We start from the raw sequence: 22,715 nt of genomic DNA, 5'->3' as shown, positions 1-22,715 counted from the left end.
CCACCATTGGATCACGGGTTGTCTGGGGCGTTCCTTGGACTTTTGGGATAGTGGAGGTCATTCAGATAATCAGAACGTCAGCTTCTAGGACAGTTTCTTTTCCTTAATTACTTGAAAAATTCTTTTTTTTTTTTTTTTTGGAGCCTGTCCTGGAACTAGCTCTGTAGACCAGGCTGGTCTCGAACTCACAGAGATCCGCCTGCCTCTGCCTCCCAAGTGCTGGGATTAAAGGCGTGCGCCACCACCGCCCGGCTTACTTGAAAAATTCTAAAGAAATCCCTATGCTCCATTTCCTCATACCTCTCGGGAGGACTTGTGCTTTAGGATAGTGGTTTGTCTTTACACACTAAGTTTGTAAAACAAAGTGGCCATTGTAGTGAGACAAAGAGAACAATTGTCATGCAGGTGAAGACCATGCACCAGTTTTTTTTTTTTTTTGACATCTGTTTCTTTTTTTTTTTGTTTTGTTTTTGTTTTTTTTTAACTTTCTGAACAAACTTCTTTTTTTTTTTGATTTTTTTGATTTTTTTTAAAATTTATTTATTTATTAAAGATTTCTGTCTCTTCCCCGCCACCGCCTCCCATTTCCCTCCCCCTCCCCCAATTAAGTCTCCCCCCAGCCCGAAAAGCAATCAGGGTTCCCTGTCCTGTGGGAAGTCCTGGGAACCCCCACCTCCATCCAGGTCTAGTAAGTTGAGCATCCAACCTGCCTAGGCTCCCACAAAGCTAGTGCGCATGCACCAGTTTTCAAGTTCAGTAGGAGCCCTTTCACCACTTGCCCTCACAAGGGGCATCCTTTGTCCAGTTAGCCAATCCTGCACAGCAGAGGAAAAGCCAACTTTCTGCCTGAGGTGATTTGTGCTGTGTGGCTACAGGTGACTGATTCAAGAGCCACGTGGTTTCCTGGTAGCTGAAAGGCAGCCCTCACTCGAATAGACCAGTTTTCTTCCTCTACCCGGAGCCGTGGCACAATCGGGAAATGGCTTTGGCTTTTCCAGCATTAGAAAGCCCTCCCACGGAAGAGCTTAAGTTGCCACCGGTCCTTGTAGCAAATGAGGACTCTGTCAGATTTAATTTGATCTAGAAAAAAACCAAAACAAAACGAAACAAAACACATGATAGTTCTTGTACTTAAATTTCTTGGAACAAATCAAAAAAGGCTTAGGAAAATTTGTTTGCGTATGAGTTGTTACCAGATTTTGTCCAAACTGCACCTTTTCTCTTCTTTGGAGTTGTGGACTCAAAAATGAGACTGAATGCAATAGAGAGGAGACTTTTGGTTTTGGTCAAGACTAGAAGTGGGGGGTAATCCTTTTCTTTTCTTCTCTTCTCTTTTCTTTTCTTTTCTTCCCTCCCTCTCCGTTTTCCAAGATAGGGTTTTTCTTGTGGCTCTTCTATGTAGACCAGGGCAACCTCTAACTCAGAGATTTGTCTGCCTCTGCCTCCTGAGTGCTGTGGAATTAAAGACTTATGACAGTATACCCAGCTGAGTGGGAGGTAGCTCTTCACCTAATGCTCTCATCTTTTGTGGGTTGGGGTATTATAGATAGTAAAAGAAACTTGGGAGAGAACAGGCTAATAAAAGAGAGAAATAGTCATATTTTTTGGGGTGCTGGGATCAGGCTATGCCTTGTTCTAAGTCCCTAGTTGCAGGCTAACCTTGACCAGGGAAAGGACATTTTATAAGCATCATTTGGCTTCACGTTGGGAACAACTGCGGGAACAGGATGACTCTGAACCTCGTGTGAGTGTCCAGCCCTGCCCACAAGACACAGGCCAAGGAATATTTCCCCAGACCTCCAAAGAGCACTTTCTATAAACATATCAGAGCCTACCAGGACCATATAGTTATGGGGGTGGCGGCGGCAGTGCCGGAGGAGTGGGGAGTCCAGTTTTCTCTGGCCTCAACCCCAGCAGCGGTTTGGTTCTTGTAATCCTGAAAAAGAAGGTTTCAGATATACAATAAATAGTTGAGAGATTAATTAAGAGCAAGCAAGGAAGCAAGAGTGTGAAAGTCTTTAGAAAAGGGATCGGGGGCTGGAGAGATGGCTCAGCACTTGAGAGCCCTTGCTCTTCCAGAGACCCCAAGTTCAGTTCCTAGTACCCACACTCTACCACTACTGTCCTTAGCTCCACTTCCAGAGGAGCCACTGCCCTCTTCTGGCCTCTGTGAGTGTTGCATGCCTGTGGTTCACAGACATACATACACTCAGGCGAAAGCATATACACAACAACAACAACTAAATAAATTTTAATAAGGAAAAGAAAAACAGCTGGGCAAAGCCAAGTAAGAATGCGACTGGCAGGCCTGGGGCTTCTATTTCTTGTCACTACCTATACAGCTTAGTGAGTGGCCTGACTGGGGCGGCAGGGGAACGCAGAAACAAGGAACACAGATACAGAAAAGCTGGGATGGGGTAATGTGCTCTGATGGAGACGCCCCTACAGCAGCCTGGAACTCAGTGCTAGGCGGTTAGCTAATCTCGGTAGGGCGTCTCCACAGGGGAGCGGTCTCAGATTTCAGTCATAATGGAGGCGGAGACTACACGGACACTTTCGACACACTCTGGTTTTAGCCAAATGTCAACCATTCTCAGCTTAGTACCGGGACTAAGGGGAAGTGTTGCCATTCCTCTCTCCTGCCCCGGGCACGGGGGTGGGGGCATCGCCATTCCCATGGGTTTGAAGCTTTGTGGTCCTTGACATAGTGCGGCTCACATCAATACTACACGTTCACGCAGCACCTCATCAGCTCTTCACAATTTCTTCTCTGTTATCTCCTTCTTTGTGCTTGAGCAGAGAAAAGAAAAGTCCAGTTTTTCGTCCTCACTTTGGTTGGGGTTGCCCTACAATTAAAAAAAAAAAAAACATGACTCCATGGCCTGAAGAAATGTAGGTTTAGTTGAGACAATTTAGCCTTTCCTTTCACGTACTCGTGTGTGTGTGTGTGTGTATGCGTGACTTATGACTTGATTCCAGGCTGCTTCCATTGTTTCCTCTCTCTGTTACGGAGACAGTTTTTGTTGTTGTTTGTTTTTCTTAAGTCTACCCAAAACAAAATGGGGTCGTCATTCTGTTTTAAGATTCCCATTTTTGCCGGGCCGTGGTGGCACACGCCTTTAATCCCAGCACTCGGGAGGCAGAGGCAGGCGGATCTCTGTGAGTTCGAGACCAGCCTGGTCTACAAGAGCTAGTTCCAGGACAGGCTCCAAAACCACAGAGAAACCCTGTCTCGAAAAACAAAACAAAACAAAACAAAAAGATTCCCATTTTTTTTTTTAAGAGACTAAAACTCACACAATCTGGTCCATACCCAGTTCCTCGGTCCCAGGTTCATTCCTTTGTCAGTTGCATGGAGGAAGTTTATGTTTTTGTTGGAGGTCAACCTCACGCTCCTACACACCTGTTAAACACTCCAACTTTGCGTGTGGGCTAGAAGCTCTTGGGAAATCTCTGCTGCAAGGCCTGTCTGCCTAGGATCAAGGTTACAGTGTGACCTTTATTGATTTCCTCTTAGTTTCTCAGCATTCCTTCCTTATCTGTAAAAATGATAAACTCATTAACTACCTTGTAATCTCATATAAAAATAAGTATACCCATGTTTTTCTTAATCTTTTAAGCTTATATATAGATCAACATCCCTTGAACAATGTAGCTTTAAAAGACGCACACATAAACACACACACACAATACTGTTGAAAAAGTCTCTCTTGAGAAGGTTGCCTCAACCTCTTGGGTGTGTATTACTGAGAAGGGGGAGGGGATTGTGGGTCCTTGGGTGTGTTGAGACTTTCTCATTTTAAGTGAACAGATCTCAGTAGGTTAGGGTGCTGGACCATCAGCAGCCACTAAAGCCACCCAGGTGCAGCAATTTGAATGAATGAGAATGGCTCATATAGGCTCCCATATTTGAACACTTAGTCCCCAGTTGGAGGAACACTTTCTCTAACAAGGCTGCACTTCTTAATCCTTCCAAAGCAGTCCACCCACGGAGGGCCAGGACTTCAAATATCTGAGCCTATGGGACCACTTTTATTCAAACCACCAGAGGAGCTATGTCTCTTCCTGGGGAAGAGAACAAATATATATTTTCTTTTACATCCCAGTGTCACACACACACCTAAAGGACAAACGGGGAGGGCCTGTTCTCTGCTCTCTTTGCTGCGTCTGGGCCTCGGAGGCTGCCTTGAACTGTGACCCTGGCGTCCTCTTCTGGCATTCTTTTGAGCTGGCTTCTCTTCTGGGTTGGATCAACAGGGAGAACCAGCAGGACACTCAGGGCTGAGACGAGAACAACTGGGGGGGTACATCTGTGAGAAGATGTGCCCCGGACTGGGGCTGAGGGCTTCTGCCACATCATCCCATAGGGGAGACTTTCTCCACACTACCCGTCCTACTGGCCTTGGAGGGTGGCATGACTTCCCCATCTTCTCCAACGTTCCTCACAGGCGGTAGCAGCGTCCTGCTGTCTCTGACTCTCGATGACCCAGCCTTGCCCATAGCACTGTAAGTAATCTTCTCATGGCTGTTCTTTCTCGTGAGCAATCCGGGGGTGAGTTCTCTTTTCTGTTGGGCTCCCAGCGGCTTGCAGATATGAGCTAGCATAACACACAAAAAGAAAAGAAAAGCTAGTCACCAACGAGGATACGGCAGAATCCCCAACACGCACCCATTGGAGTTCGGCTGGAAATAGCAGGGAGGTGGACTCTTCCACCCACTCGCCCGGGGCCAAGAATAAATAACTCCCGACATTATGAAGAAATGAGGACTCTTGTTTCTTGATGATGAATGTATAACTTGCTCCTCTATAGAGGCTTTGGGAGGAGCAATTTGGCAATTTTGAGAAATATAAAAAATGTACACATCCTGAGTCATTTTAAAGTCAGCTTTTCCTACAAAAACAAAGATTCTAGGAAGCAAGACTCTACAAATAAGCTTGTTTGTCGAAGAAAGGCCGAAAGTGGACTTAACCTACAGGTCAGCCAGAGAGCGATATTGTGTTAGAACTGGACAATAAAATATTAGACAGCTATTAAACCAAAGTAGCTCTGTGCCCATTGACCCAAAGGGACATTGTGCAATCAACAGATTGCGGAGCTTTGTAGGCAGTCTGCATGGTCGGGGTGGCCCAAAGCCTCTCTCAAGAGCCAGTCTCTTTCTTTTCCTCTGTAATAGATCCTTAAAATAGAGCCAGGCACATGACTAACCTACTTGACTCTGTTTCCAAGATACTTGTGTATGGCTTTACAATTCTGATCAAAGGGAAATGTTTCGATGTATGACCCGTGCGCCTTTCAGATTCTGTTGGTAGAGAAAGGAATGCCTTCTCCACAACCAATTTCCCCCTTACTTTTGATTGAGATCTAGACACTGTGTGAATCCTGCTGGGGGTGGGGGAGGTACCTGTGTGCCTGCTTGCATTCCGGATGACACCTGAAAGTGGACCTAGCTCACCAGCATGGGACCACCCACTTTGGAGCTGTTCTCTGGTACAGAAGTACATTTTCATCTTGAGTCGGCCATACATTGTTTGATTTCAAGAGCAGAATCTGAATCCCTATGCAGAATGTTCTGTTGTTTTTTATCAAAGAAATGGTAAAATGGCATGGGACTTAGCAACAGATGCTGGAAGGTCCTGTCCGACCTGTGCCCCTGGGTTCCACAAGTGGAAGAAAGTTGGAGATGTTAAGTTTCCATAGAGATCCATAGAGATCTCCCTGCCCGTCTCCCAAGTGTTGGGACTGAAAGCTTGTGCCACCATGCCCAGCTATACTTTTTTGTTTTTCAAAAAATGATTTTGCTCCTTTGAATTGTAACCTGGTGTGTGTCATGTAGCTCAGGCTGACCTCGAGCTTGTAACCCTGCCTGACTCAGCAGTATTGGGGCGACAGCACACACCACACCCAGCTACCTAAGATCCTTTTCCCCGTGCTCTAGGCAGGCTTTGTAGGTTGAAAAGAGAAACTAACTCAAGCCAAACAGAGGGCTAGCCATTCCCTAACATCCCCAGCAATGTGCGGGCAATGGCTCTCCAAAAATGCTCTTCTACTAAGATTAGCCTGAAAGTTTTGTGCAAGTTCTTGGGCCCTGACCCACTGAGTCAGAAACCTGAAGTCAACGATCTGCCTCTAGCTAGTCTTTAAAATAAGGGGTGGGGAAGGAAGACACACAGAGAGAACAAGGATGTAACTATTTGAGTGTCATTTACACACACACACATACACACACACACACATACACACACACACATACACACACACACACATACACGTACACACTTAAGCAATCATAACGAATGCACAATTTTATGGGCCTTGATAATTCCCCACTTCCATTAATGATGTAAAATTGCACATGTGCATTATTATCAAATACTCTTAGTTTTTACTTTTAAATAAAAATCCTAAAGCATCACATGATAAGACAAACAACTAATAGCTTTCTTTGTGAAGGGAGGCAGGTGTGTGGCAGGAATGACAAGAGGCTTAAAGTGTCTTTAATATCAGGAGCCAGGCTGACGATGAAGGAAAGCTGTAGGGGTGTAGAGAGGAGGGAGCAAGGCTGTGGAGTGAGGTTGAGAAGGGGCGGGGCAAGTGCCGGGGACTGCTGACCAGCTGGCTCTCATTTCAATCATTTAGCAGGTTTGTTAAAAGGTGTTTCGGGGAATCATGAGCCATCTGGTAACTTACGGGTTAAAAAAAATCCGTGCATACATGTTTGTGGAGAAGGTGAGGGTGAGAGGAAGAAGGGGAGGAGGGAGGATGTGGAATAGGAGGAAGGAGACTCAGAGGAAGTGTTTATTTTACACAGTTGATAACATTTTTTTTGCAGAGAGAGGGGCAGGATGAGTGGCAGGTCATTTGAACTAGGCATAGACCATGGGCTTGCTATGTTTGATCACTAATCCAGTTCTGGGAGAAGGAAAGAATTCAGATTGGTTTGCTGAAGCAAGTTCAAGACATAGGGCAAACCTGCCCGTCAACACAGGAGAGCCCCTGCAGGTCAGCAGAGGAGAGCCCCTGCAGGTCAGCACAGGAGAGCCCCTGCAGGTCAGCACAGGACAGAAGGGCTCCTGCAGGTCAGCACAGGAGAGCCCCTGTTGGTCAACACAGGAGAGCCCCTGCAGGTCAGCACAGGACAGAAGGGCCCCTGCAGGTCAGCACAGGAGAACCCCTGTTGGTCAGCACAGGACAGAAGGGCCCCTGCAGGTCAGCACAGGAGAGCCCCTGTTGGTCAACACAGGAGAGCCCCTGCAGGTCAGCACAGGAGAGCCCCTGTAGAACGCCACTGCTGTTTGACTTGCATTTCTTTGATTGCAGCAATTATGAGCCTTTGTATATGTTTCTGTTTAGGATTGATTCTCCTGATGCAAAAATCTGCTCATTTTCTCTGCTCATCACTCACTTGACTCTCCCCACCTTTTAAAAAAAAATAGGCAACTAGATGAATCTTTTCTGTTAATTATACATGTGATAAATACTAAGTCTACAGTCTTCTATCTTAATTTTTGTTTTTACGGTATAGAAATGAGATTTTCAAGTATAGGAATGCCCGACTCTAGTAATACTTTTCAATTTCTTTTAGAGTTGAGAAAGTAACATATCCTCCACGGATCTAATAAACATGCCACTATTACTTCTTCTTGATTTTATTTAATGTGATTTGGATACTTAACACTTCAATCCATCTGGAAGTTCCTTTTGTGGTATGTTGTTAAGATACTGCTCTAATTTTGTTTCTGTCCCAAATTACTGATTATTCCAACACCATTCAATGAAAGCATCCTCACTGCAGAAATGCAAAAAGCTTATAACGCCATACAATGAATTCTGGGTTCTCCATTTTGTTCATCGATATGTGCTTTTATTTCCCCCTTGTTCTTTTTGCCAGAACCACATGTATTCCCTCCAACTTCTGATAGAGAATTTACCTATTAATAAGGACAGCTGTCAGAGGACTGGCTAGGGGCAGAGTCTTAATCATAATAATTTGACATTTGAGAGGAATCAGCAGACTGAAAACCCATATCATGATATATTCATTAACATATAAAATCATCAATTTTATTAGTATAAAAGCAAAGTGTGCTTTGCAAAACTTTTAGCAATAAGATATGAATCGACCCAGTTAAAGTGTTACAGTTTGCCTACCTTTTTCTTGTTCACAGATCTGTGCAATCATTACTACAATTAGCTGGAGAACACTTCATTACCCCCCAGAGAAACGCCTTCCTCACCCACAACCTACCCCAGACTTCATTGCCCTCTCTCCCTCAGTCCCCGGAACACCTGACCTACTTTGAGTTAGAGAGTGTTGTGAGCTGCCAGGTGGGTGCTAGGAATAAAATCCAGGTTCTCTGGAGGAGCAGGCAGTGCCTTTAACCACTGAGCCATTTCTCCAGCTTGTTGCATAGTTTTAATATAAATGGCAGTAAGTTGAGATAACTGGAAAATTTTTAAAAAATAGCAAAACAACAACCCTGACTTCAAGTACTTTTCACATTTTTATTTGATAGTCTGCTTTATTTGTTTGTTCTTTTTAAAATATTTATTTATTATGGGGTTTTTTTTTTTTTGCATTTTCGAGACAGGGTTTCTCTGTGGTTTTGGAGCCTGTCCTGGAACTAGCTCTTGTAGACCAGGCTGGTCTCGAACTCACAGAGATCTGCCTGCCTCTGCCTCCCAAGTGCTGGGATTAAAGGCGTGCGCCACCACCACCCAGCTATTTATTTATTATGTATACAATATTCTGTCTGTGTGTATAGCATTACAGATGGTTGTGAGCCACCATGTGGTTGCTGGGATTTGAACTCAGGACCTTTGGAAAAGCAGGCAATACTCTTAACCTCTGAGCCATCTCTCCAGTCCCATTTTTTTTTTAAAGTAAGCACATTCTATTTGAAATAAACTTTTAGGGAAAATTTACATACATGAAATTAATGTATTTAAAGTATACACATCAATATTTTTTTAACAAAAGAGGAAAGGGCATCAATCAAGTCTCGTCACACATCCTTGTAAGGCAGGAACTGCTCTTCTTCTCACTGGATGGAGGAATGGGACACAGTTACACCCTCTGTTCGGTGGACTGATTTCTGAATGCCGTTCAGTTGGATGAATGATTGTCTCTGGCACGGTCTCTCATGTCACCCGGTTTCTCCGACGGCAGATGTGCAGGTTAATCACACACCCTTTACTCTGACTGCCTTTCTCAATGCGATCCTTCAGTGAAGTCTTACCCTTTGCTCCTTCTTTCCCGTCCACTTCCTCTTTGATCTAACATGACAGCACACTCAAGAGACGTGTTGCTCTTTGAACGGGAGTGGTGTCTTCCTACCCATCGTGAGATGTTCGTTCCTGTGTGTCCTGAGGGGTAAGATCTGAAGGCTCTCTGGGGAGAGTCCTGTTGCTGGAACAAGTCATTCTGAAGGGGCCAGGCAGCACATGCTGGGTCCACCAGAGAATAGATTGAGATGATAGCTCAACAGAGACCGCTGCCGCTCTGGGCTGTGCCTGCAGTATGTGCCTACTGTGCAGAGTCAACCGGCTGGCTACGCTGTCTGCTGTCCAGCGCTACTTCAAACCTGGTTTCACGCGTGTTTTCACTGTCGCCGCTCCTTCCCCTTTTGACAGAACTTCCTCTTCAGCTGCAACTATGGTGAAGGGCTGAGGGAGGAGGGGTTAAGCCTCAAGATAACTCTGGCAAACACTGAAAACAGAAAGCAGCTGAGCATTCCCTAAGAGCACGCTCCTCATCCACTTCCTCTCCCCAGGATCTTTGAGTGTTTTTGCTTACTCAGCACTTGCTGGAGACAGGCCCAGTGCGAGGTCTAAGGAGAATGAAGCCACTGCCTACCTAGAGACACACCTTGGGGGCTGCTGGGTGACTCTGATATTAACTTCCTTGACCCTCCCTACCTTCCTGCTTCTTTAGCTTTAGGCATCCACTAGTCTCTAAAATCTAGGATCCAGGACGGGGAATGTCCCCTGGATGTTAACCATCTTGAAAATAGGAATTATACCTTATTCATCATTTGGAGAGGTATATGGTACAACCATTTGGAAAAAAAAAAAAGTACCCAGGCGGTGGTGGCGCACGCCTTTAATCTCAGCACTTGGGAGGCAGAGGCAGGCAGATCTCTGTGAGTTCGAGACCAGCCTGGTCTACAAGAGCTAGTTCCAGGACAGGCTCCAAAACCACAGAGAAACCCTGTCTCGAAAAACAAAACAAAACAAACAAACAAAAACCAGTTCTAAAATTCCTTATTTGCTAGCTAAATACCACATAAGCCAACATCCCTCTCCTAGATAACTGAAAACTCACTTTTATGCAATAATTCATACATGAATGGTCATAATAACTTTATTCAAGGGCAAATGAACCAAATGTGGTATACTCTATTTTTTTTTTGAGGCAGTGTTTCTCTGTGTAACAACAGTTCTGGCTGTCCTGAAACTCACTTTGTAGACCAGGCTGGCCTTGAATGCACAGAGATCTGCCTGCCTCTGCCTCCTGAGTGTTCAGGTTAAAGGTGTACACCATCACCATCCAAAAAAATTGTAGTTTACTCTTAGAATTATAATGTACAATAAAAGAAACAAGCTAATGATAAACACACACACACCATGGATGAACCTCACAAACATTTTGAGTGGAAAACAGATACAACAGCACATACTACGTGGTTCCCTTTAAATGAAACTAGAAAACCAATTGGGTTCCTACACTCACATGGCACATACTCATACGGATGTATATAAACAGATATAAATAAAAATGATAAAAATAAACCTTTAAGAAGGCACATGTAGATCAATGTATATATCCTGTGTCTTGAGGATGGTGAGAATTACACAACATACAAACTTGTGAAAAATATTGAGGCGTATACTTCGAGTGAATTTAAACTCCGTGCTGGCATTGTAACTCACAGGTGTGCGTGCATGTGTGTGTTGCACACACACACGCGCACACACACACACACACACACACACACACACACACACACACACACTCAAGCATAATTTAAAGAAAAATATAAAGTTCTTAGTCATGTAACAGGATCTCAGACCTTAGTAGGTCCCAGGACTTATCACAGCTGACTCCATGATGGAAGTACCATTCAGACTGTAAAACTCAACATGTAGACAGCACCACCCGCTGAAACGAAAACAAAGGCCTACTCCATCAAAGCCCATAGTTCTGGGAAAGTCTCTACATGTACTGGCCTTGTTTTTTGGCTTTTGTAGGTCCGTTTCTGGCTAACTGTTCTTGCTAACTGAAGTGTGTCCACCTGAGTCATGTCTTTTGTACTTAAAAGTTCACCTGAGAAAGGTTTGGGGCTACCCTGGGATCTGAAACACCCAATGTGGTCACCAGGTGGCTAATAAAGACTTTTTGTTGGTTTCCACCCATGTAGGAGCAGTCTTCTCTGGTGAAGGTCTTAGACAGTCACACAGACCATTAGATTTGGTGCAGTACCTTTGTTACGGTCAACACCTTTGAAGAAAGTCCCTCTATTTTTATTTCACAATTCCTTTTAAAGACATTTTTCATTATTGTTACATGCATGTGTGGATGTGTGTGTGTGTGTGTGTGTGTGTGTGTGTGTGGACATGCTCATGGAGATCAGAAGACAATGGTGTAGAGTTGGTTCTCTCCTTCTGCCTTTGCAGGGACAGAACTCGGGTCATCAGGCTTCCAGGCAAGCGCTACCGACAGAGCACTCTTATCAGCCTGCCTCTCACAAGTCCATGTGTGCACACACATATGGAAGATGGTGTACTTGATCATGTTCCCATCCCTGTTATTTTCTTTTCTCTTCGTTTTATTCTGTTTTTCGAAACAGGATTCCTCTGTAGCTTTTTGGAGCCTGTTCTGAAGCTTACTCTGTAGACCAGGCTGGCCTTAAATTCACAGAAATCCGAGTGCTGGGATTAAAGGCATGTGCCACCACCGCCCCGCCCCCATTATCCTCTTTTCTCCCTTTCTCCTCCCACCAAACCACCTTTTCTAAAAACCCATCCTCCTGCTTTTACATCTTTCTTGGTGGCCTACTGCCTTTAATAAGGGTTGCTTGCTTGCACTAGCATGGTGGGAGGGAGGTTATTTCCTTAAGAAAGGACAATTTACTAGTGTCTATCATCATGGACTATGACTCCCTACCCCTCAGCAACCATTATCTGCAATAGCTCCTCAGCTATGGGTGGGGCCTCCTTTGTCCTCCCCTCCCCCCCCCGCTCCCACCAACAGGCTTGATCTTTTCTGGGTCTGGTGCAGGTAGTCACAGCTTCTGTGATCTCATAGGTGCAACTGCACGTCTTGTACCAAAGACAGCGTTTCCCAGGGCTCCTCCCCACCCTCCAGTCCTTATGCCCTCTGGGCTTTTCTATCAGCGTGTTCCCTGGGTCTTGGAGGAGCAGGGCTTTGATAAGGATGCTTCTCTTCAGTGTTCATTTCACTATTCTGACTTCTGGGACTCATGCTGTTTGAGATCATCTATACCTCCAGCTCCTGGGGATCGGACATCCCTGGGCTCCTTGGGTACCTGCACTCACACGTACATATCCACACACAGACACAACCATACGTAATTAGAAATAATAAAAATAAAGCCTTTAAAAAAGAATTACATGCTTGGGAACCTTAAAAACAAAAACAAACTTGAAGACAAGAGTGTGTGTCCCCACAAGGGCCAGGTGCTCTATTGCTAGAGGGCTATTGCTGACTCGGGAGACTGCAGCTTTTTTATGTTCTTCTACTTTGCTACATTTTAATTTTTCTGAAATGAGTATTCAATCCCCTTTTTGACCCACATTTCTGACATTTGAATCTACTCAGATAGTCTGACATGGGTGGGAGATCGTATGGCTGCATGGCTCTCAGCAAGATCAGCGTCAGCATCGGCTTCAGGAGTTTCCCTGGTGCCTCTCAAGGAAGCACTTTCCTGGGGAATCGGGGACAAGAAAGGCCAAAGGTGAGGTTTCCGAGTCCTTTTCCTGAGTCTTGACCAGTCCCAGGCAACCGAGTCATCATCATCCAGCTGAAGAACTCCCTAGATCCCTAACAGGCAAGGCTTGCCCTACGGACTCTAGTGATAAGGACGTATTGATTTTATATTAAAAAGTCAAGCAAGAAGAATGACAGCAGACTGGAAAACAAACAGCACACTGCAGGGAAAAGTCAACCACTGAAAGGAAAAGGTGCGGAGAGAGGCAGAGAAGAAGGAGGTGAGAGAACAGGGACGGAGAAGCAGAGGAAGTGGTGCTGCAAGAGCTGGGCAAAGCTGAGGTTAGACACAGCTGCAGCTCAGGGGAGGCCAGAGGCCTAGAGGGGAGGGGACATGCCAGCCCAGGCAGATGGGACACCCGAGGAGTTCTAGAAGTGGTGAAGCAAGGGCCCTTTCCTGCTCAGCTTCTTGCATGCTTAGAAGTTTGAGGAGGACTATTACAATGGCTGGTTGTTTGGGGAGTTCTAGGACAGACTTAGCAAGGTTTGGGCAGGAGGGAGTGGGAAGGACTGACAGACAATCTACACCAGGTAGGCTATGTGTGTACTTAGTGGCCACTGAGAAGTGGAACACACAGGTGAAGAGAGCTTTGTGTACCATGAAATTTACTGTGGGGCCGAGGAGATAGCTTGGTCCATAACATTCTTACCTTACAGCTCCAGGGCCTGAGTTCAATCCCCAGAATCCACGTAAACCAACTGACTGGCCAACAAGACCCAGGCCTGGGGGAGCATACATTTGGAATACTGGAAGGATGAAAGCAAATACAGGTGGATCCCCACAACATCAACTAATACAATGTATTAGGACAGTCAGAAAGGAAGTAAACTCTACTGGGAAGGTTACATGAGGCTAAAGCTCTCTCCCACTTCACAGATGGATCCCTGTGTGGTTATCCAGGAGAGATGCTCAGATTTCTTACACAGTTAACAAGCACAGGACAGCCCATGTGGGAACAGATCTGGGCCTACAAGTGACCAGCAGACTGAATAAAAGCCGGAGCAGCACCAATCAAAGGACTGTTTCCCTCCCGCACTGCGTGTGTGTGCATATGGGTGTGTTGTGTGCCTTTGTTAAAGCCCCTTTGTATCTGATGCAGTGTTTTTTTTTTTTTTTTTGATTTTCGAGACAGGGTTTCTCCATAGCTTTTTTTTGGTTCCTGTCCTGGACCTAGCTCTTCCAGACCAGGCTGGCCTCAAACTCACAGAGATCCACCTGCCTCTGCCTCCCGAGTGCTCGGATTAAAGGTGTGTGCCACCACCCAGCTACAGTGTGAACCTTAATGGAAGCTATGGACTTCACTTAATAGCAATGTATCAGTGTTGGTCTATCACCAGCAACACATGCGTACACGATGCAAGATGCTAACAGGGAGATGTGTGCAGAGTGTGGAGCAAAGAAGGGAGGAGGACCAGGGAGTAGGTGGAATCTCTCTGGACTCTCTGCTCAAAATTTCCAGAAACCTAAAAGTGCTTTCAAAAACTGTATTTATTTAAAAAAAAAAAGGTTGTTGGGGGAGAGGAGGGGTGGCTGGAACATTAGCTCACTGGTAGAATGTCTTTAGTGTGTAGAAAGCCTGGGTTTTTAATGAATCCATTTCTGAGACTAGCCAATCAACAACAACAAAAAGAACAGGGTAGAGGGCTTACCAACTAGGTATGGCGAGACTATCAATACCAATGTCAAATACTAAAGGGCTTCACTTGTTGCTACCCTGTCAGATAAGAGTATAACATTGTGTTGGAGAAACTTTCAGAAAAGTTTTTTTTTTTAAACTTCAGCCAGCCAGAGTGTTCCCTCTGTACCACTGCGATTCCTTTGTGGGATAAGCAATGAAGGACTGGAGCCCCCGCAGCCACCACAGAGCATGAGGAAAACCACAGATGAGGATGGCTAAGCCCGCGTTCCTCGATGCCAATCCTGGGATTATTACGCCAGGCTCCTTTTACGTACAAGAAAGGAAGTTATTGTCCATTTAAATTTCTGCTGTTTGCATCCATGTTACTACTAGTTGAATGTAATGCCGACCACAGGCAACAAATTCACTACTAAGCTATTGTGATAAAACGTATGTGCAGCGCACGAAGAAACAAGCCAAGTAGGGGTTAATAAAGAGTTCACAAAAAAATTCAAACGGGAACTTAATATAATTAAAAATGGTGTTTCATTTGGAGGGGAAGAGATTCTAGCTGCACCAGATCTCCATCTGGAAGAAAGCACAGTGACACTCTACCCCACTTCCCACGTAAAAATAAACTCCAGATGGATTAGAAGGCTAAACGTGAAAATAAAAGTACTAGATACAAATTGAGGATTTATTTATAAAGTTGCAAAGAAACCCCTGAAGTAGAAGATGAAGCTCAGAGACCCTCAAGAGCCACCATTTGAAAACCATAACCACATATTGCCGCTGAAACTTGTCGACACTGGTTTCAGATACTGAGCGAAACTCTGAGCAAAGTCAAAAGGCAAATGAAAAAAACACACAATGAAAGCAGCTAGTGATCCCCAACGCCGGCAAATCAATAATTTAAAAGACAGCCAATTCGGTGAAAATGTGGCTGAGAATGTCAATAGAAACTTCCAGAAAGAAATGCGACTCGTGGGTAATATTCTCAACATCACGACATTCAAAGAAAAAAAATGCCAGAACAATAATGCATCTGGCATTTGTAATGAATTATTTTAATAGATTCTTTGAGGATGTTATACATGTAAATGATTTATCTTGATTATATCTACCCCTAACGCCTCTTTCTCAACCCTCTGGGCACCTCAAACATGCCCCCTTCTCCTGTTTATGTCCTCCCTCTCTCTTTTTGTAACGGATGAGTCCAGTTAATGCTGCCTTTTGGAGTGTTCCCTGAGCTTGTTGACTTGATCTGGTGTAGGTAACCATAGTTACAGTAAGTTCATGAGTACAATGTCCAGAAGCCAGTGTGTCACAGCACCCCTCCCTGTCCTCCAGCTCCTCCATCCTCTCTGCCTCCTTATCTGCAGGGCTCGTGAGTCTAGGTGTGAGGTGTTGACTGTTGAGCTGAGCACTCAATAGCCACTTGCTCTCAGCACTCGGACCATCTGTGGGTCTCGCTATAACTGGTGACTACTGTAAAGACAAGCCTCTCTAATCAAGACTGAGAGCAGCACTGATCTGGGCACAAACATAGATATTTAGAAGGCAGCTGGACAGCATGGTCATTTAGCAAGACAACAAGAAAAGGTTCTCTCCAAGAACCTATGGCTTCCTGTGCCATGGACTTTTGACCAGGTTTACAGAAGCACGCATGAATTTCCTCCTGTGAAGAAGACCTCAAATCTAATCCAGGAGTGGTCAGCTTAACCTCTCTCTTTGCCACTTATGCAACAGTGGGCATATCTTCCCTGGTAGGTCAGTACCACAGCATTCATGGTTGACCACTAATAACGGCTTTTTCCCTCCAGGACCTGCATAACACCTTCCAGCACCTTGAAAGCTAGCCAGCAGGAGGGCATTTTCTTGGTCAATTCCAGTTTGATTTCTTTATAGCCTACAGAGTATGTGGTGTCTTCACCAGTAAGGTATTACCATGTAGTTATGATGGGGAACTGTCAGGACTGTTATACAGAGAAACCCTGTCTCGAAGCATCCCCCCCTCAAAAAAAAAAGACAGAGAAAAGAAAAGAAAAGAAAAAACCAATGATGGGTCTAGGCGGAAAGTTTTGCTGCTGCCTCCCATTGTGAAGAATGATTTGGGGTTGAGTCCAGGCAAAACAGTAGACTGTTTTTATGTTTGAAATAGATTTGGGTCTCTTCAAGCTCTGGCAGTGTTGCGGGGTGGGGGTGGGGGGCTATCCAGTGTTACTGTGATTGTGTATGACTGTCACTGTGTCTAACAAGCACAGTTGGTGCATTCTTTTCAAATGTTCATTCACAAATGAGTTAATAAGCTTGGCCATAGGTATTGCTACATTTGAAACAGTTGGAGGCACCGGCTGCTTTCTGACCACGAAGGAATGAAGTCAGAAACTAGTAGCGATAATCTTTCTCTTAAAAATCTTGAATATTAGGACATTAACTTACTTTAAATAACCCGTGGCTCAAAGGAGTGCTTGAAGGGCATTAGAAAAATTAAGGCTAAGAAGGAAATGATAAAGAAGGGAGAAGTAAACAAGACAGAACAGAGAAGAAAAATTGACAAACCTGAAGATGGTTTTGAAGATAAATAAAGCAGGTAAGCAACTCTAGGGTGGAAGAGAGGGAGGGAGGGAGGGAGAGAGAGAGAGAGAATGAATTAGAGAATTACCAGTATCTGAAATTTGAAATGAACCCTGTAGATACGAAGACAAGGGGTATTGTGAGTCCCCCATGTGGGTAAACCTGAAAAGCCTTAGATGAGATGGACACATTTATATAGAAAAATCCAACTGTCAATTCTGGCCAAGATGAAATGTAAACTCTGAACATGCTTATATCTATTGAGGAAGTGGAAACTGCTGGCAAAAGTCGATAGAGAAATGTCTGCTTTGATAGGTTCACAGTTTATTTTAATCAGATGATTTTGATTGTTTTTTGAGACAGAGTTTCTCTGTGTTGCATCGGCTGTCCTGGAACTCACTCTGTAGACCAGGCTCATTTAGAATTCACAGAGATCTTCCTGCCTCTGTTCCCCCAAGGAGCTAAAGGCGTGCACCACCACCACTTGGCTCTATCAGAAATATGAGAAAGATATTTAAGATTGTTTTTTATCAGAAAATGGAGGGAAATGAATGCCTCCCATCTCATGTTGTGAATTCAGATTATCAATGATATTAAAAACTGACAGAAGACTATGAGAAAAAAATAGAATCTCCCCGTGATGATGACTGACCCTCAACTTGCTGGGATCTAGAATCCTGTAGGAGACAAGCCTCCAGGCATGCCTGAGAGGGAGGCCCCAGGTTTATTGTGATGGGAAGACCTGCTATTGTGGGTGGTACCACTCCACAGTTGGAATCCTGTGGAGGAGAAAGTGAATTAATTGAACAGTCCCTTCTTTCCACTTCCTGACTTCAGACACACTGTGAGTAGCCGAGGCTCCTGTGGCCAAGACCTCCTGCCACTATGGAGTATATTCTCAAACCGTGAGCAAAATAAACCCTTCCGTTCTTAAGTTACTTCTATCAAGTACCTTATAACAACAAGACAGAACCCCAAAACATCTGGGCCCCCACAAGTCCAGATGAAAAATCCTTAACAAAATAAAAGTCAGCTAGCTACCCATAAAGGACGATTTTTCATGGCCAAGTGAGACTTATGACAGATTTAGAGTAATATGTCCTCCGGCTGCTAGTGATGATGTATTCAGGGAGACAAAATATAAAATAAGAATGTTCTAGCCAGGTGTGGTGGCACATGCTTTTAATCTCAGCTCTTGGGAAACAGTTGTATCTCTGTGAATTCAAGACCAGCCTGGTCTACACAGCAAGTTCCAGGACAGTCAGGGCTACAAAGAGAAATCCCATCTATAATCCCCCCAATAAAAAAATTAAACAAGAATGTTTAATGGAAAATAGGTGGTTGAATATAGCAAAAAAAGCACCAGACAGGAATTTGGGGAGGGTGCTGGCCTCGGTTCTGTCTCCAGTGTGAAGTATGGTGTGATAACGGCTATTTGCCTGCATTGGTCATGGGTTCCACACATGTCCAATAATGAATAGTCTGACTCGAATATTCTGAGACTGAGGCTTCCTTAGTTTTTGTCACATATGACTAGAGTTTCTGCTTCAGTGCCCCTAAAGGCAGAAGTAGAATGCATGGAAGAAACGCTTCATACCCGAGTACAGTGACCATCTGCACATGACTGAAAGCACTGAGTCTCTGTCAGGCCCCATCTGAGAACAGCCTTATGGCTTCAGAAAGTGCTTTTCAATGAACTCTCTGGAGGGGGTCTACTATGTCACTGTCCCATGGCTCAGAATAACCTGAGGATGGATTTTCAGTTCTGCAGCCTGCCGCATGGCCCTGGGGAAGCCTCCCATCACCAGCTCACAGTGTCTTGCTCTGTGAAGATAAAGCTGCGAGCATCAAGCAAGCCAGCATAAGAAGGGACATGGGTTATAGCTGGCGCTCACCGAGGGCTGACTTCCACTCACATGGCAGTCAACATGATGACCACATGCCGCCCAGCGCTCAAGACCATCACAACTCAAATAACAGAGATTCACTGACCTCTATTATGGAAAAAAGTCAGAGGTCAGAAGCCTGGAGCTTGTTGGGAAGCTCCGTGGGTAGGTGTCCTGGCTTCATTTCTGTCGCTGTGATGAAATACCCAGACCAAAAACACATTAAGGAAGAGAAGAGTTTACTTTAGTTCACAACTCTAGATTCCAGTCCATCATTGTGGGGAATCAAGATGGCAGCAATCTGAATTAACTAGATGCTCATCACATCCGTAGTGAAGAGCATAGATAAATGCATGCGTGCATGCTTGTGTTCAGCACTCTCTCTACACGGATGCAGTCTAGGATCCTTTACTTAGAGAAAGGTGCTGCCTAGAGTGGGCAGGACCTCCCTGAGTCACCTTATGGAATCAAGATGATCTTCCACAAACATCCCGTAGGCTATTTGATCTAGATGATCCTTCATTGAGGTTTTGCTCTAAGGGTGATTCTAAATTGTATCAAGTTGACAATCAAAATGAATCAGCATGTAAAAAACCTTTGCCCATCTTTTAGTTGAACCATCCTAAGTGTATCCACATGGTCACCTCATAATTCAAGAAGGCTACTTGACTTTTAACTATCCCAGGCAAGAGATAAAAGAATGGCAGAAAAGAAAAAAACCCAATCTAGCAAAGTTAAAGTTCTTGTAGAGAACTATCCTAGATCCCACTGAATGGTGTTTATTTATCTTTTCGGCTTCTGCTAGTTTGCAGGAGATGCCAGAGAACATAATCTTTTAATTGGGTACATTGCTACTCTCCACTGGAGCCAAGGAGCAGATTCTGTCACTAAGAACCAAAGCGTGCTGGTTAGTTGTTACTGCCACAATTTGATGCAACCAAGAATTACCTGTGAAGAGGGAACTTCAGCTGAAGAACTGTCTTGGTCAGATTGGCCTGTGAGGATGGAGATGGAGATTTCCTTGATTATCAATTGATGTAGGGCGCCCAGTGCACAGTGGGCAGCACCATCTCCTGGCAGGCGGGTCTGCAAAGTATAAGAAAGCAAGTCAAGTCGAGCATCAGTCAGAGAATGAGACACTCAGCAGCTTTCCTCCTTGGTTCCGCCTTGAGTTTCTGCCCTGACTTCCCTTTGTGATTAATTGTGATATGGTGGTGTAAAGTAAGTCAACCCTTTCCTCCCCAAGTTGCTTTTGGTCAGTGTTTTCTTTATCACAGCAACGGAACAGAATAAGAAGACAATGAAAGAATGGATACTGGGTGACGACCCGCAGTCTCTGTGACATTCCCTTTCCACATTCCTAATGCCAGTTTTGGTTGGAGATTTTGGCACTACCACAGGAGAGCTGGCGGGCTTCTGAATCACAACATGGGGCAAGGCGAACAGCTCTTGAGCAACATATAGGATTCAAAACTGCAGTAGTTCAGAAAATTACCTCGCTGAAGCCAAAGAGCAGATGCCTAGAATTCTGTGTCTTTGAACGTGGGTCCCAGGCCTGCGATTAGCATTGCTGTGGTAGAGGACATTCAGGGAGAGGGGTCCCAATGGTGGATAGACAAGAAGGGCCACATTATTGTGAGAAGGTAAGGCTTTTGTCTTTTGTGAAGCTGTTTGTTCTTCAAGTGTCACAATAGTCCCCACTTGCCTGCTTCTCACAGGTTGCCCTGTTGGGTCAGGTTGAAACTGATTCTAATGGTCTCTATCAATCCAGCAAGTTTACTAGGCAAAGCCAGGCACCTCCTCTGCAACCCCATCATCACGGTTCAACCTACCAGTCCCTTTAATCTTGTCTTCACACTCCCCACCCTGATGGTATGTATATACAGGCTCCAGTGTCCTGGGAATGTGGGACAAGGTGGAGACCAAGCTCCCCATATGAAGTGGTGCGACCCGAGGCAGATCACTTAGCCTGCACATTAGAAGCTAAACCGAATGGCTTGTACTTGGTGATATAAAAACAGCTGTGTGCTGAGTCCCCTGGTAGGCATTGAAGGAGGGGATAAAGAACAAGAAGCTTGCCTTGCCTCCAATGGGCTGCCAAGCTCAGAGCATGGATGGGGAGGAAGGCTTACTAGGTGAGCTCCCACCCCTAACTCCTTTCTTGGGAGAGTTGGCCAGTCTAGGTAGAGCAGAGGGAGCCCACATGTGACAGGACTTCTGCCATTCCCAGTTGTCATGGAAATGATGCCAGCAGAGGCTTCTGGCGACTTAAGGAGACCTTCAGGCCATAGCAGAATCTGCCATGCATTTTACTTGATCAAGTGCATTGGTTCTGGAGCCAGAGCTGGGTTCAAACTATTTTACAATTGCTGGTGTGCGCCCTTGGGCAGCGGTTATTCACCTCTTGATCTGCAGAGGTATGCTACCAGTGCTACTCTTACGGGAAAGCTAGGAGAAGGAGGATGGATTAAGATTGCCCACAGAGCATGCTCCTTCACTTCTGCCTTATGTCCCAGAAAGCACCAGTCCTCAGGCCTGCACTTTCAAAATAATTTCTTAGAGTAAGAAATAGAACTTTCTTTCCCTCTCTGTTTCCTGTTCCACTTTTTGGCTCCTCCTGTTTGCCAGTATCAAACATGGCTGTAATACAGCAGTCAGATCTGATTTCCCCTCCCCACTCCATCCACTTGTGGGCCTTCTAGATGCAGAGACACGCCTCTCCCAATCATCATTCTGCAGTATTGGAGATGCAAAACTGGAGACGCTATTTCCCCTAACCTGGTCCTTTCCATTGAACAGAGAAACATATGGGCTGCATTTAAAATTAGTAATGCCCTTTCAGCCAAGGTGTATCAGTCTCTGGGTTCTCCCCCCAGCCAACTTCCAAGAGTCAGAGCTGCTCTACAATGTGAGAAATAAGGCAGCAGGCTCTTGCCTGCAGCGGACAGATGACCTCTAGCAGCTAAAGATGGTGCAGGAATATTTAGGTTAGAAGTTGTCCATATCATCCCGGTTAGGAGGCAGGAGAGGGCCCTGACTTCCTAGAACCTGTAGACAGAAAAGGGAGCTTGCTTTTGAAGTGAGGACGCTGGGACTTGGCCTCAAAGACAGGCTAATTATAAAGTAACTGTAACAGGGAACATGGATCAGCCAGGTCTGGTGACTCATGAGGCTTCAGGGAGGCTTCAGGCCAAGGAAGGATCTGGAAGGCTAGTGTCTGAACCCAGTATTTTATGACTTGGGATTCCCTCACTGCCCACACTGGGGGAGCTGAGAGTTCTCAGGGTCACAGCTTTCTGAGAATCCATAGTTGTGAGTGGAGGACTGGGATAAGAATTCAGGGTCCAGGCCGGGCGATGGTGGCGCACACCTTTAATCCCAGCACTCAGGAGGCAGAGGCAGGCGGATCTCTGTGAGTTCGAGACCAGCCTGGTCTACAGAGCTAGTTCCAGGACAGGCTCCGAAGCCACAGAGAAACCCTGTCTCGAAAAACAAAAAACAAACAAACAAAAAAATTCAGGGTCCAGATTTCTGTCCCTGCTCCAAGCTTTGGTCCTACCACCTACCTCTCTTCTCTGTTCATATTCCACTGCTCCAGCCTGGTCTCCTGCCTATTGATAATGGT

This window comes from Microtus pennsylvanicus, chromosome 5, assembly GCF_037038515.1.
Source record: "Microtus pennsylvanicus isolate mMicPen1 chromosome 5, mMicPen1.hap1, whole genome shotgun sequence".
NCBI classification, from domain to species: domain Eukaryota; kingdom Metazoa; phylum Chordata; class Mammalia; order Rodentia; family Cricetidae; genus Microtus; species Microtus pennsylvanicus.
The sequence above is the reverse complement of the archived record's forward strand: the minus strand, read 5'-3'. Positions refer to the sequence as shown.